Source organism: Sphaerodactylus townsendi, linkage group LG03, assembly GCF_021028975.2.
Source record: "Sphaerodactylus townsendi isolate TG3544 linkage group LG03, MPM_Stown_v2.3, whole genome shotgun sequence".
Lineage (NCBI taxonomy): Eukaryota > Metazoa > Chordata > Lepidosauria > Squamata > Sphaerodactylidae > Sphaerodactylus > Sphaerodactylus townsendi.
In genome coordinates, this window is record NC_059427.1 from 11,463,716 (window position 1) to 11,480,300 (window position 16,585).

At 44.1% G+C, this 16,585-nt stretch overlaps 2 protein-coding genes across 2 annotated transcripts in view; both read left to right on the top strand.

The window, feature by feature from the left end:
- The window catches only part of LOC125428726 (E3 ubiquitin-protein ligase TRIM7-like), a 97,584-nt gene that overhangs the window by 43,962 nt on the left and 37,037 nt on the right, over positions 1 to 16,585 (top strand). The window lies entirely within an intron of this gene.
- LOC125427675 (tripartite motif-containing protein 10-like) overlaps positions 1 to 16,585 on the top strand; it is a 36,939-nt gene that overhangs the window by 19,017 nt on the left and 1,337 nt on the right. The gene's annotated exons all lie outside the window — the stretch shown is intronic.

The window sequence follows — 16,585 nt, forward strand, 5'->3', positions numbered from 1 at the left end:
CCGCCCGTTTGGGAGGAGGGAGGTGGTGTATTTTTTGTTAATTTTTTAGTTATTTTCTTTTAAAAAGTTAAAAATGTGTTTCTTTACATAAATAAAATATTTTTTCTCATGTAGCACTTCATGGATTTCATAAGCAACGCACTATAATTGTTTTTATACAAAGTGTAAAGGTAAAAACCAAAAATACACAGTGTTATCTTCATTTTAAAATGTCAAAAGTATTTCGCTGACTCTCAATGTGTTTTTCTTTTCTTTTCGTGGAAAAATGGAGTCCAAGCTGGCTCTTTGAGCATAAAAAGGTTGCAGACCCTAGACTGCCAACACCAAAAATTTCAGAGATGTTTGGGGAGACTCTCCTGATGCTATCACCAGGAAAATCCATTCAGATAATTACGGCCAGGTTAGAAATTCCACAAATAAGCATGGCGACTCCTAACCCCAAAAGAATTTCCAATCCTCGACAAAGGTGTGTAAGGCCGAGGTTGTATTTTTGGCTCCCTCATCTTCCTTTAATTTATATTTGAATGATTTAAGCCCCAATTCTACAAAAAAACTAATGGACCCACCCCAAAAATTAAATACTAAAGGGATACCCCGCTATCTGATTTCTTTATGCTGAAATGAAGCCACTACAATCTTAGTCCATATACTAGAGTTGGTCTTTTTTAAGATATCCATGCGAATTTTCCATGACTACTGTCAAAAAAAAACAGTTTAGATTATCGAATTATGCCAAATCAAAGAAAATTCTAGTTTTTCTCTAAAATCTTGGAAACATGGCGAAATTGGGTTATTGGTAACAACTTCGCTTACACAGAGTTAAGGAATTCAATTATCTTGGTATTGTTTTCCAGCGCAAGCTTCCAATGGTCCAAAACAAAAGCAAAAGTAATGCAGAACTGCTAGGTTCCTCAAGCACCCTGTAATTACACAATTCTTTTTACATCAAAGGTAACCAAATTGTTCCAGCTGCTGTAAGAATATTTGAAGCAAAAAAATAATTTCATCCCTTCTGTATGGTTAAGCAACTTTGGCTACAGGAGTTTGACTCTAATATTGAGAAAATACAGTCCCTCCTTTTTACAGGAAAATCTTGGGTGTTCCAAAATGTGTGTCCCAAATAGGGTGATCTATGCAGAACTGGGTATACACACTCTATTGAAGCGAAAGCTTGGATTATGCTTTTTTAATTTTGGCTAAAAAATATTCTTTAGGGTAAAGGAAGAGTTACGTTATTCTCCTATTTAAAATCCTGACCAACTGGAGCATATGTCCTGGATTTGTTTCCATATCGAATCCAAAATAAGAACTCTGGGGATTCTCTTTACGGAATTTCTCCGAACCTCTTTGAATGCGAGGAATATATATTTAGATTGCTCAGCCAAAGAAGACTGATTGGATATGGAATTTCCAGTCCCTTCACCTCCAGTACAACTCTGCAGTATGCTCTCCAGACTTTCTAAACCTACCCATACTACATGGGAGAGATGGCAAAATACCTCTGTAGTCTTGACAGTCCATCACAAATTAAGCAGAGCATTTATGCTTGCCAGAGTAAATGCTCTTTCCTTCCAAAGTTACAATCGGGGAGAGATTTCAAGGTGTTTTATTTGCGCTGACAGGCGATGCCCATGCTCTGTAAAATGCCGTGGATACAATACCCAGCATATCCTCCTCTAGAATGTCCAGCTTCTACCCTGCACTCACGTAGTCACTATATAACCCCGATTATCAAAAGATAAAACAAATTTGCCTTTCTGGCTTTATGCTTAGTGAAGTATTTACTCAGTGATGCATCTTCTGAGATAACCGTTAGGGTCGCTACATATCTAGCGGAAGTAATATCTCAAAGACGGTACTAAAATGTGTCCCTCGATGTATCAAATCATCTAAATTACATTGTTGATTTAATGTCTGAGGCTCATGAGAAGTTGTTTATATCAGCTTTAATTAACATATGGATATCACAATAGGTCTCCAGAAAGTTTGTGTATAATTTATCCTAACTTAGTGTATTGGATGCCTTGTTGTATTGTTGTTTATGAAACGAACATACTGTATGTAGAATTATTTATGCCTAATAAAGGTTTACTGTACTGTACTGTGCTATCACCAGGTTTGGCGAGGTTTGGTTCAGGGAGTCAAAAGTTATGGACTCCTAAAGGGGGTGCCCCATCCCCCATTGTTTCCAATGAGAGCTAATAGGAGATGGGGGCTACACCTTTGAGGGTCCATAACTTTAGAACCCCTGAACCAAACTTCACCAAACCTGGGTGGTATAATCAGTAGAGTCTCACGAAGATACTCTGAAATTTCTGTGCTGCTATCTTAATAATTGCACCCCTGACAGCAGATACCCCTAAATTTCCCCAGATTCTCCTTTTAAATCCACTCCCTTCCTGCCAATGTCTGTCTGTCTGTCGGTCCGTCGGTCCGTCGGTCGGTCCGTCGGTCCGTCCTTCCGTCCTTCCTTCCTTTTATTCTCTCAATGCCTTTATTCTTATTCTTATTATGGTAGATTTCACAGCTGGAATAGCACAAGGAAGCATTAGATAATAAATACAAGATATTAGTTTTAAATATAAATATATATAAATATAAAATACAAAATACAAATTCAACTACATCCCAGGATACATTGAGCGTGATTCACAATTCCTATACCATTTTAGTTGTGCTCCACAGGTGAAGTAATTATTTTCAGGTGTGACTCATTTTATACCCTTACTTATAACATGAGTCATGCTTTATGCATCATTACGTTACTAAGAATCCTAGAAAGAACACCTAGTGAATGATTTGCAATATATTTTGGTAAGACTATATTTTTTAATGGTATAGGAATTGTGAATCAATGTATCCTGGGGTGTAGTTGAATTTGTATTTTGTATTATATTTATATATATTTATATTTAAAACTAATATCTTATATTATCTAATGCTTATTCAGACTTTATTGATATATTTATTCATAACAACATTTTAAACAAAATTAATGACAACAGACATTTTATATAATATTTATTAATAACCATGCTCTGTATTGTAATGATTAGCAATATTAATTTCACTATTTATTATCATAGGTAGCATATAGCAATGTTTTGAATGATGAAAAAAGTACGATTACTATACATATGCACTGAAGAGGACGCACATGCACTGAAGAAGATTAGCGAAAACGCACTTCAGCGTGCAGGCGTTTTGCTGCTGCTTCTTTGAACCTTGCTGCTCCTTTGAACTTGTACTATTTGGCGGCAGGTTGCTGTTTCTTGAACCGGTGCCATTTGGCAGTGTGGTGAGTGGACCGCAATTCCACCAGATTCCACCTTTTTTCCATGGTTTCCACTGGACTGTGAATGAAATATTTATAGAATTACGGTCGGGAGAACCTTATGGACTCATGAATGATTCCATTCTTTATTTTGTGAATATTGCATATATGCACTTTAGTCATTGTTGGCATTAACACTTCCTTGTGCTATTCCTGTTGTGTGGCAAGTTTTTTGGGGGGTTTGGCAAACCTTGTTCCTTGTTTCTTGTTTGAGTCTTGCCCTCATTTTTCCTTTCCAGATTTCACAGCTGCCAGATCTTTAGCTGGTTGTTGGCCTTCATTACAATTCGAGCCTCACCCAGAGGCCTAGGAAGTTGTAATGTATCAGCATAGTATTGATGCTGATCCCAGCAGGGCTGCCTTCTGAATTTGACCGATGTTAATTTTGTCAATTCGAAGATGTTTCAAGTGCTGCCATAGTGTTTTTGGGATGGCGCCCAGCACGCCGATTATTACTGGGACGCCCTCAGCTGGTTTGTACCATAGACGCTGCAGCTCGATTTTCAAATCATGGTATCTAGTGACCTTCTCATGTTCTTTTTCAATGACCCTGCTGTCACTGGGGACTGCTATGTCGACGATGGTCACTTTCTTGTCTTCGATCACGGTGATGTCTGGTGTATTGTGTTTCAACACTGTGCGTTTGGATTCAAAAGTCCCACAGGATCTTGACCTTCTCATTTTCCATTACTTTCTCTGGACAATGTTCCCACCAGTTCTTAGCTGTTCTTATGTTGTAATTCTTGCATAAATTCCAGTGGATCATCTTGGCACTGAGTTGTGCCTCTGTTTGTACTCAGTCTGGGCAATCCTTTTGCAGCAGCTGAGGTCATGATCTACAGTTTCATCAGCTTCTTTGCACAATCTGTATTTTGCATCATCTGAGGATTTTTCAATTTTGGCCTTGATCGAATTTGTTCTAATGGCTTTTGAGTGGCTAAAATCAGGGGTTCAGTTTCCTTTTTCAGAGTTCCAGTTGTTAACCACAGCCAGGTCTTTTCGTTATCCACCTTGTCTTTGATTCTCTCCAGAAATTGGCCGTGCAGTGCTTTGTTGTGTGTAGTCGTGCCCGCAAAGTCAGCGCAAGAACGAGACGAGACGCGGAGATAACATCTGGTGGAGAGAGCCAGCAGCGGGAGCGCGGGGGTCCGTGGTCCTGGCAACTCTGCCGCGTGCTAGTTCCTGGCACCTTTTATTAGGGTTATAGTGGGGGCGTGTAGAAGGGCAGATCGGGGGGAATCCGGGAGAGCGGGAGAGCGGGAGACCGAGAGATCATCATGTGATGCATGATCTCACCTGGCTGCTACGTGCGGGAGGAAGTATCAGCGCCTGGGTCTAATCCTCACCTGGGGGCGAAGGCCCATTGTCCCTTTGTCTGGGACACCTGGTGGTTGTGAGCCTGGTAGTTCATGACCTGTGACTCATCGGGGGGTGCGGGGCAGGGGAGCGGTGCGACCAGAAGATCGTAGGAGCGCTGGCATCCCGGCGCTCTACTTACGGTGCTGCTGGATCAGCGGCTCATCCCTACAGTTGTGCCAGCTTTCAGTCCTCATTTTAATCACATTTTTCTGTATTCTTGTTTGGTTTTCTGAGTCTTCAGCAAATGTCTGTTCTTCACTTCAATCAATGCCTGTTCTTGACTTTCCTTCACATAATCGGCCAGTGCATGCTCCTCCTCTTCCACTGTTTGCTGTACTTGCAGTAAACCTCTGCCACCAGATCTCCAGGGAAGGTATAATCTATTGGTATCACTGCATGGGTGTAAGGCATGGTGCATTGTCATAAGTTTTTCTATCCAATGCTTCCAACTCAGCCTGTGTCCAGTTGATGATTCCTATTATTATTATTAAATCCACCCCCTTCGTCATGGATTTAAAGGGAGAATCTGAGGTCCCCAGTTTAAACATTGAAAGTGATACTGTTTCAGGATGGGGAAGAATCAACCCCAAAATAGCATCACTTCAATGTTGTTTAAACTGAGGACCCCAGATTCTCCCTTTACGGTGGATTTAAAAGCAGAATCTGGACTCCCTAGTTTAAACACCATTGAAAATGATGCTGTTTGGGGGTGGATTCCAGCATTACTTGTTTAAACTAGGGAGCCCAGATTCTCCTTTTAAATCCATTTTAAAGGGAGAAACTGGGGTCCCCAGTTTAAATAACATTGAAAGTGATGCTGTTTCCCGCAATTGGGGGGACTGAATACAACACCATAAAATGTTTTCATAGCAATGATAAAACATTTTGAAAGCATTTTGAAAATGATTTCCCAAAAAAATTATTTCTGCTGTGTGGCATGCCCTATTGCTGTGTTCAGATTTGTGAGTTGGGGGATGTTCTATAATGTGATGGTGACTTTGAAACGACCAGATGGAAAAAATCATTGCTTAGTTGTGGGGGGGGGGAGGGTGGCTGCCCATGGGGGGACTCAGGTTTTGCCCAGGGCTCCAGTTTGCCTAGGCCCGCCACTCCTAAAAGCAGCATGTAAACGTGTGCTTTTTATATGTATGGCTGTCGCTCAGAGGTGGGATTCAGCCGGTTCGAGACGGTTCGGTGGAACCGGTTGTTAAAATTTTCTCAGTTTGCAGAACCTGTTGTTAACAGGGGCGTAACGAGGCAGCCCTGGGCAAACTGTAGCCCTGGGCAAAACCTGAGTTGGATGCCCCCCCCCCCCCGGGCAAGGGCGGCCACTCCACCACGACCAAAAAATGAACCAAACTGCACCAAACCTTGGGGGTGCCATCATCTCCAGATGATACCCTGAAACTTTGGTGCCGATACATCCAAAAATGCACCCCCTGCAGGAACATCCCAGAAATTTGCCCAAGAATCTTTGTTCTGCATTGAGTTTACTGCATTGCTGTCAATGGGGGTTGCAGGCTGTGGGGGGGCACATTTCTGAAGGCACAGTCTCAAAACGTTCAGGGTCTCATCAGGAGACTGCCCTAATGATACCCCCCCAAGTTTGGTGCAGTTTGGTTAAGGGGGGCCAAAGTTATGGACCCTCAAAACTGTAGCCCCATCTCCTATTAGCTCCCATTGGAAACAATGGGGGATAGGGGACCCCCTTTGGGAGTCCATAACTTTGGACTCCCTGAACCAAACCTCACCAAACTTGGGGGGTAGCATAAGGACAGTCTTCTGATGATACGCTGAAATTTTGGTGCCGCTAGCCTAAAAACTGCGCCCCCTGCAGGCCAAAAATGGAAAACCACTAAAATACCCAAAAACGAACCCAGCATTTTGATGCCCCCCACAAGGTGATGCCCTGGGCAGCTGCCCACCTTGCCCAATGGGCATTATGCCAGTGGTTGTTAATGATTAACTCCATAAGAGACAAGGGGGCAATTTCTGTCCCCGGGTGCAACAAAACTAATCAAGTGAGGGATGTAAAATCGCCCCTAGGGCCCCCCTGCCCCCCATGGCATCCCCCACCCCCACCCTGCGGCGCCCACCCCCACACACTTACTTTCGTTTCAAAGCGAGATAGGAATTTGCAGACGATCCCTAACTTAAGTCTCTTTTCTTCAGCCTGCTGCCCGGCTGTCTCTCTTCAGCCTCCATCCCTCCCCCGCCCACAGCTGAGCTGAGCAAAGCAGAGGGGAGAAGCAGCTGGCTGCCAGGGGAGAGGAGTCCAGGCGTGCCAGCCAGCAGCAGCAGGGCTAGAGGAGAGGCAGGCAGAGGGGCAGGCTGGAGGCTGATGCAGGGTAAGCAGAGCAGCACCAGAGGACTACTTACCCCAGAGGAGGATGGGGAGGAGGATGGGCGCGGTGGCCTCTGAGTCCAAGCAGCACCTAGAAGGAAACACCCACCCCCACCCCCATCGGGCCTGGGGCTCTGCTTGCTGCTCATGCACAGCCAGGCGGGGCAGGCTTGGATCCCATAGGGCGCACGCAGCGAGCTGGTGTGTGTGTGGGGGGGAGGTTAGGGTTAAGTTTTTAAAAAATATAGCCTTAAGTAAGCCTTTCCCCCTCCTCAGCCTTCCCCCCCACTCAGCCTTTCCCCCCACTCAGCCTTAGTTCCAAAGATGCTGCAGTAACAGAGGTCCTTTTCTGGCTTTCTATGCATTGCAACCTCCAGTTTACTTTCAGTTTGTGAATTTGTCCTCTCCCTGGTTGCACCAAGGGAGGGCAAAGACACCGGTGCAGATCGCGGATCTGGCACATCAGGTCTTCCATTTTAGAGCAACAATGCAGGGAAATCCATGTTCCAGGATTGCAAACGCCCCGTTTGGGGAAGTGGGCTTAGAAACCAGGAGTGGGGATCATTTTTACTTTCTCACAGATTTTTGTAAAGCAACACTCTGTCTGTTACGTTAAAAAGGTACATCGTTTTAATAAAAGCCATCGTTTGTTGGAGGTTCTGGAAGGAGATCTCGGTGCACACACACACCCCTTTCCTTTTAATGTTAATAAATTAAAGGGGGGTAACCAGAGTTCTAAAACAATCTCAGAAATCTTATTCTAAAAGTGTATTAAAGGCTGGAGTTGCTGCAGATGGGTGGGATTACTACTGTATTATGCTAAAGTGAAGTCGTTACGGATGACGCAATAAAGAGACGAGACACAGCGATATCAGGTTCCGGTGGAGAGAAGCCAGTGGCGATCTAGCATGATCCGTGGATCTGGCTAATCGGCCGGGCTGGGGTCTCTGGCACCTGCTATGAAAGGAGTTTGAAGGCGGGAGAGGCGGGGAGAAAGGTTGCACAATTCATGACTCATTGGGGGCTGCATACGTGCGGGAGGAAACGTTCCTGTCTGGGTCGAATCCACACCTGGGGGTCTTGTGACCCTTTGTTTGGGGCATCTTGTGACCCGTGAGTCAGAGGGATCTTGTGATGGGTGTGCGTGTGCGCCCAGAAGGGGACAGATGGCGCAGGCATTCCTGTGCACTTTCTGAGGCTCTGCTGGTTTGCTGGTGCACCCCTACACTAAAGCAAGACATTTCTTTATTTTAAAAGTTTGAGGGAGGACACCCTTTTATTTCTACTGGGGGGGGGGGAGGAAAGTTTCTGCATAGCATGCCCAGAAGCCGATTCAAAACAAAGGATACAAATATAATACATAGAGGTATTATTTATTACTACTGTTTATATTCTAATATTTTAGCCCTATGTGGGAAGTTTAATTTTTGTTGGCCATGCCTCTTGTCCCTTAAATGAGTTGTTAAAAATATAATTAAACTTCATATCTTAAATAAACTTAAATATAATTAAACGCCATATCTAATAATTAATTATGAATATTAGGAAGTTATGGGATTAGCAAAGGGCAGTCTTTCATGTTCATGAATTATAAATAGATTGGTTGTTGTGGGTTTTCTGGGCTTTTTGGCCGTGGTCTGGTAGATCTTGTTCTAAAGTATCGCCTGCATCTGCGGCTGACATCTTCAGAGGTGTATCATAACACACTTCTCTATGGGATACACTCCAAAGATGCCAGCTGCAGATGCACGCGAAACTTTAGGAACAAGATCTACCAGACCACGGTCACACAGCCCAGAAAACCCACAACAACCAGTTGAATCCGGCTGTGAAAGCCTTCGACAATTCAGCTGAAGTTCTTTGCAAATGAATGCCAGTGAACTTTAGGTTTGCTATTTGTGCACAATGGAAAGAAATATATATAAACAACATTTTCCCCCTAGCATGACCATAACAGTCTATTTTCCCTAAGGCTGGTACAAGAGTCCCATCTGAAATAGAAGAGCAGTGAACTATGTGTTGTAGAGAGATTTATTTTTCTCCTGTTACCATCCTGTTAGCGTTACTGTGAGGTACAGTTTGGGAAATGTTTTGCTGTTGTGCCCAGCTGTTCCTGCACACTTGAATATTATAGCACAGAGCAGCCAAATGCAGGCTGCATTACCTTTGTATTAAAAACAGGGCCCACCTTTGACCCAGTTGAGAAGGAATTATTCTATTATAGTGATAAGCCAAAATGTATTAAGATTATACTTTTAATGAATTTAAGATGGATGTTTCTGGAACCAGCAGAGAAGAGGAGCAGTGGAGAAGAGCAGTGGGCCAGAAAGGGCTGAGGAGCTCTGATTTTCCTTTACAGAGGGCTTTTCTCAAAGCCACATCTTTTAAACAGTGTATTTTAAACAGGGGTTTTCTCTTTTTTTCTCCTTGTCCTAGGGCTGCTGATTGGTGGAGGCTGCTGAAGGGGTGGGGCTTCTCACATTTTGAAATCTTTTCAGTTAGTGCTGAAGGGGTGGGGCTTCTCACATTTTAAAATCTTTTCAGTTAGTCTTTTCAGCTGTTTTACTAAATAAGAACATATTTTAAGGGATAGTAGAAGGTATAGAAACCTTAAGAGGGAGGCACTAATTAAAATCAGTATTTGAATATCTAAACAAAATTAGATATGAAGGCAGGAAGCCAGCAGGGGGATGGGGGCTTTCCAGTGTTTTGCACTGAGTGTCACATGTATAACTATCTGCCACTAGGACAGAAGTGGGTGTGCCCTCGCTGCAATGAGCTCCTGGCACTCACAGGAGCGTGTCTTTGTTCTCTTGAAGCCAAGGTGTGAGACCTGGAGAAGCTGAGAGGAAGGCAGAGAACCCAGCAAGCGAGGCTTTCAGGGACCTAGCAGCCGAGTCCCACTCCCAAAGGTGACATCTCTTCAGATGTCATGGAGAATGAGAGTCTGGGTGACAGAGGGTGCCAGTCTGAGGTGGTGGGAAGATAACCATAAGATGGGACCCCTTCCTTAGCTGGTGGTCAGATATCCTCTAGCACTGAGGATACCCCTCGGGGAGGTGGGGGAGGCTCCTTGTGAGTGGGTGATTCGATCGTTAGGAATATAGAGAGTTGGGTTTGTGACAGAAGTGATGACCGCATGAGTGACTTGCCTGCCTGAGATGCGAAAAGGTTGCGGAAGTCACGCTTCGTCTAGATGCGCTGTTAGACAGTGCCGGGGTGCAGTCCAGCAGTTGTGGTCCACGGTAGTACCAATGACATTAGGGAAATGTAGCGAGGGAGGTTCTGGAAGCTAAATTTAGGCTGCTAGGAAAAAGGTTAAAATCCAGGACCCCCAAGGTGGCATTCTCCAAAATGCTACCCTGTTCCACGCGCAGCGCCCGAGGCGAGCTAGGCAAGCGGAGATGCAGGGTCTCAATCACGTGGATGAGAAGGTGGTGTAAGCCAGAGGGTTTCAGATTTGTCAGGAACTGCCGAGGGAACCTTACGGGATAAGGCAGGCCTGTACAAAGGGGCCGGACTTCATCAACAACCAAAGAGGAACCAGGCTGCTGGCATCAGCATTAAAAAGATGGCAGAACAGCTTTTAAACTGATCCTTTGGGGAAAGCGGAACTAGGAGCTGAGGTGACTTTGGTTGAGGAATATACAAGGTCCATGCGGTCTGCAGACAGAGAGGGAGGGTTTTTCTAAATCAACCACATACAAGCGAGGAGCATAGCAATGTGATAAGTGATGAGTGTCTACAAAAGGCTAGAGGGTAAAAACACATAAATCCCAGGTTAGGGACAGAGACAGAGAATACAAGTGTCTCGATGCTAATAGTAGAAGCATTAGGAGCCTAAGATGGGGGAGCTGGAGTACACGAAGTTTTGAAGGAGGACATTGATATAGTGGGCATCCCACAGAAACATGGTGGAATGAGGAGAACCAGTGCAATGCTCTTATCCCAGTTTACAGGCTCTACATGAAGGATAGGACCGGGCCTATTGGGGCGTGGGGTCGCCCTCTACATCAAAGAGAGCATGGTGTCACATAAAATAGACAATGCAGAGGTGAGCTGATTCCTCTACAGAAGCACTGTGGATATCAATACAAGGGGTGAAGCATAGTTTAACATTAGGAATATATTATCGTCCCCCTGACCAAAGTGCACAAGAGGATTCTGAGATGGAAAAAGAAATTAGAGAGGCCAACAAAAGCAAAAAATGAAAGTGGTAGTAGAGGCGATTTTAACTATCCCCACATAAACTGGAAAAGTACATGTTCAAGGTCATGGTAAGGAGAGAACATTCCTGGATATGCTACATGAATGTAACTTAGAGCAGATGGTTGTAGAATAACCCAGGGGAGATGTGATCCCTGAATCCCCTGAGTCTATGTGGGACCCAGGACCTGGTGTAGGAAGTCAGCGTTGTTGAGCCGATAGGGAACAGCGACCACAATGCTGTCAGATTCCGGTATGTCTGCATGCCCAGAACAGAAGTGACAACTACTAATGTAGTTACATTTGCCGTTAGAAAGGGAAATTTGTCAAAGATGAGGGGGATAGTGCGCTGGAAGCTGAAAGGGAAAATCAAGAGAGTCAAAACTGTCCAAGGTGCTTGGAGGTTATTTAAAAACACAGTCATAAAAGCTCAGCTGGAATGTGTTCCACAGGTTAGGGAGGGCAGCGCCCAGTCCAAACGAAAGCCACCATGGTTAACAAAGGGAGGGTTGAGGAAATTATTAGGGAAAAAAAGATGTCTTTTAGAAAATGGAAGTCCAGCTTAACTGATGAAGAATGCGGGAGAGGAGAACACAAATGGTGCTTAAAGAGAAGCAAGTTAGCTGTAAGGGAGGCAAAAAAGGTTTATGAGGAACACATGGCTGCGAACATCAAGACCAGCAACAAACAGTTCTTCAAGTACATCAGAAGCAGGAAGCCAGCTAGGGAAGCGGTAGGCCCGTTAGATGATGAAGGAACAAAAGGTGAGCTAAAAGATGACAGGGAGATTGCAGAGAAGCTGAATGAATTCTTTGCATCTGTCTTCACCCAAGAGGAGGTGAGGAAAATTCCTGCACCTGAACCAAGCTTCTTAGGAGGTGAATCCAAGGAACTAGCAAAGATAGTGGTAGGCAAGGAAGAAGTTCTGGCAGCCATTGATAACTTAAATGCTATCAAATCCCCTGGCCCAGATTGCATTCACCCAAGAGTTCTTAAAGAGCTCAAGCATGAAATTGCTGATCTTCTCACTTTCATATGCAACTTATCCCTGAAATCAGCCTCCATCCCTAAAGACTGGAAGATGGCCAATGTCACACCAATCTTTAAGAAAGGGTCTAGGGGGGACCCAGGAAATTACAGGCCAGTCAGTTTGACATCTGTTCCTGGTAAATTAGTAGAATCTATCAATAAAGATAAAATTATTAAACATGTAGAAAAGCAAGACCTGCTGAGGAAGAGTCAGCATGGCTTTTGCAGAGGCAAATCCTGTCTTACAAACTTACTAGAGTTCTTTGAGAGTGTAAACAGGCATGTGGATAAGGGGGAACCAGTGGACATTGTCTACTTGGATTTCCAAAAGGCTTTTGACAAAGTTCCTCACCAGAGACTATTGAGAAAGCAATGAAGGAATAAGAGGGGAAGTCCTCCTATGGATTAAAAACTGGTTGAGGAACAGGAAACAAAGGGTGGGTATAAATGGGAAGTTCTCACAATGGAGAGATGTAGGGAGTGGTGTCCCCCAAGGATCCGTTATTAGGGACCAGTGCTCTTTAACTTATTCATAAATGACCTGGAAGTAGGGGTGGGTAGTGTGGTGGCCAAGTTTGCAGATGATACCAAATTATGTAGGGTGGTGAGAACCACAAAGGGAGTTCTTGGCGAAGAGCTCCAAGCGGACCTTGATAAGATTAGGTGAGTGGGCTAAGAAATGGCAAATGCAGTTCAATGTAGCAAAATGTAAAGAGTGAGAGTGCACATAGGGGACAAAAAAAAATCCAAACTTCACATACAGCTAATGGGGTCCAGTGCTATCAGTCACAGACCAGGAAAGGGACTTAGAAGTCTTAGTTTGATAGCTCCATGGGAATGTCAACTCAATGCATGGCAGCTGTGAAAAAGGCAAACTCTATGCTGGGGATAATTAGGAAAGGAGTTGATAATAAAAGCTGCAAGGATTGTCATGCCCTTATATATAAACCGGTGGATGCGAATCCGCACTTGGAGTACTGTGTCCAGTTCTGGTCGCCACATCTCAAAAAGGATATTGAAGAGATAGAAAAAGTGCAGAGAAGGGCAATGAGGATGATTGAGGGACTGGAGCACCTTCCTTATGAGGAGAGGCTGCAGCATTTGGGACCTCTTTAGTTTGGAGAGAGGGAGATGTCTGAGGGGGGGGGATATGATTGAAGTCTATAAAATTAAGTGCATGGGTGCAGTAGAAAAATGTTGGACAGAGAGAAATTTTTTCTCTCTTTCTCACAATACCTCAGAACCAGGGGCATTCATTGAAAATGCTGGGGAAGAATTAGGACTAATAAAAGGAAACACTTCTTCACGCAACGTGTGATTGGTGTTTGGAATATGCTGCCACAGGAGGTGGTGATGGCCACTAACCTGGATAGCTTTAAAAAGGGCTTGGACAGATTTATGGAGGAGAAGTCAATCTATGGCTACCAATCTTGATCTGAGATTGCAAATGCCTCAGCAGACCAGGTGCTCAGGAGCAGCAGCAGCAGCAGGCCATTGCTTTCACAGCCTGCATGTGAGCTCCCAAAGGCACCTGGTGGGCCACTGCGAGTAGCAGAATGCTGGACTAGATGGACTCTGGTCTGATCCAGCTGGCTTGTTCTTATGTTCTTATGTTTTTAGTTAGTATTTAATGTGATGATTTTATTGTTTATTATATACTGGAAGCTTCCCTGAGCCTGGGAGGGAAAGGGTGGCATGTAAACTGTATAAAATAAATGGAATTACGTAGGCATTACTGCCAGGAAAGCCAGTATGATGAAGTGGTTAGGATCTGGGAGACCCAAGTCTGAATTCCCACTCTGCTATGGAAACTGGGCCAGGCACTGTCAGAAGGGGATAATGTTGTAAGCTACTTTGGGTCTCCCAGATCCTAACCAAAAGCTTGCGCTGCTTATGACCTGACAGACTCTATAAGCTCTTTGAAAAATTTAGTGTTTTGGCTATCTTCGCGTTCATGGTTCTGCTTGTTCCTTGATTGTATGCCAAGCAAGATTGTCTTGATAGTCTTTGCAATGGACCACAAAGAATCATGTTTTTACGCAATGTGTGTGATGAGGTATGCCTTGAAGAGTGTCAGTTGATGGGCAGAGTTAAGGTAGAACTGGGAAAAGCAGTTAGAACCTGGAACTGGGAGAGTTAAGACTAAGAGCATTGTCAGTATTAAAATTCAATGTGTGCAACTACTGTGAAAAACATGACTTGAAATTTGTCCCTGTCCTCCCTCCCTCCCTCCCTGGCTCTGTGCTGTGTTTCCAGTGCGGGGGGGGGGGGGGGGCAATTGGGGGTGTTGGATATAATTCCATAAAATGTTTTCAAAGCAGTAATAAAACATTGAAAGCTTTTGGAAAATGTAGTCAGGAAATTTCATTTTTGCTGTGTGGCATGGCCCCATTGCTGTGTTCAGATTTGTGAATTGGGGCATGTTCTATAATGTGATGGTGACTTTGAAATGACCTGGGGCAAAAACAAATCATTGTTTTGTCATGGTGGGGGAGGGCAGCCACCCATGGGGGTGGGGGCGCAAAACTCAGATTTTTGTCCCCAGGCTCCATTTTCTCTAGATACGCCTCTGTTAAAAGAAAATATGACCTCCTACTTTCAGTTTTGTAGAGGCTAAGTTCTGCCTCATGAGGGAGGGCGCTGGGCTTGAAAACTGGCGAAAGTACCAACAACAGTACTGGAGGGGAGGTACAGAAAAATCCATAAGCAGAATGAGGGGGAACTGCACCTGGGGCGCGCAGACCCTGCACCACTGCCACAGCACTGCCCACCCTGTTCTGGAACGCCCCGCCCCCAGAACGCCCCGGCCACACCCCCACCGTGTCACTCCCCACCCGGCCCGTTGGCCCCACCACCATCAGAACCTGTCAGTGGAGCCTGCTAGAGGTTCTTTCCTGATACGTGATATAAAAGTACTAACTCTTTTTACCAATTAGTATAAGTGTCTAGATACCTTTGGAAAATTTTATCTGTTTCCCTGTGTATACCTCCAACTGTTCTGGCATCATGCCCAAGTTGACTGTCTGTGATTGTCAGGAATATGTTTTGTGGCCACGATGCCCCAATGTATGGAATATGTAGGGCTCACTCTTTTGCTCCCAGACCTTTCCTTACCAAATCACCCCCCCTCAGGCCTCCTCCGAGTTAGTATTTAACCATCCTTGGAAACCTCCTTGACTGCTGGGTATGTTCCTAAAACCCTAGCATGGTGGTTCGATTTTACTGCAGCCCCTCATTTATTTCTCATTGGCCAATACAGGCTCCCGAACAATTTACAAGATGCGATACATCCCCTTTCTGAGGCCACTCCTCCTGTTTCATGGTCCAAATTGTCCAGCTGGGTACCCGGTTTTGGATGGTTACGTATACTTGTTAAAAGAGTGCTCTCTATAGGTTTTTTTTCCAGTTTTGTTTGTTGTTGCATGTACTGTGTTCCATTTAGCATTACTTTGCTGCGTTGCCTCTGTCAGTTCTCCCATTCTTCCTCTCATCCAGCCCCCCCCCCCTACTGAAGTTCCCCTTCAAGTGCTCTCTTCTGCTTCAAGTACAACTCCGTTTCTTAACCATGACTCCCTCGCTCTGCTCGGGCCATGTTTGAGAAGGGGGCAGTTATGTGAGCATGTGGTTGCTGGCTGATTGATTATTGCAAAAATGATTTTATTATGGGGAAAAGCATGCTAAGGTTCTTTATTCAGTCATAGGCCTGTTTCATAGAGAAAAATTCTTTTCACTTGCAGTAATAACCAACAGCTGATAACAGAGTTATTTAGGTCTGTAGTGTAGAAATGGTACATTTACAGGAGGTCGCCATGGTAATGTTGAAAGGGGAGGGAAGAGTAACTTGAATACATCTATTGTTAGGACGTTGATTTGCTGTAAACTTAACAACAAGAGAAAATTAATTCCTACTTCACTATTAAACTGATTCTATAATAGAACTATATATACTTGTTACCTAAGAAAGAACAGTAGGAAATGTTAGCATACTTTTGTAGAAAATAAAGGTTAAGATTCCTTGTTTCACAAGAGAAATCATGTTAAGTGTAAAGGAAACTTAGTTTTCCTAATATAAGGCCTTACAAATGACAGCTGGCAGGAGATGCTAAAACAAGATAAAGTAAAATGCTGTATAACAAGAGCGTTCACTTAGAAGAAAAATGTAAAAATACATTTTCTTCTCAAAAGGTCAAAATGACCATTAAACAGGACGTGGGGAAAAGGCTGAACGTTGCTGGAGTCAGCAAAACCACTCTTTTAGAAAGAGACGTGTCAGAAACTAGAAAACAAAGAGCCTGATTAAGGAAATAGATGCA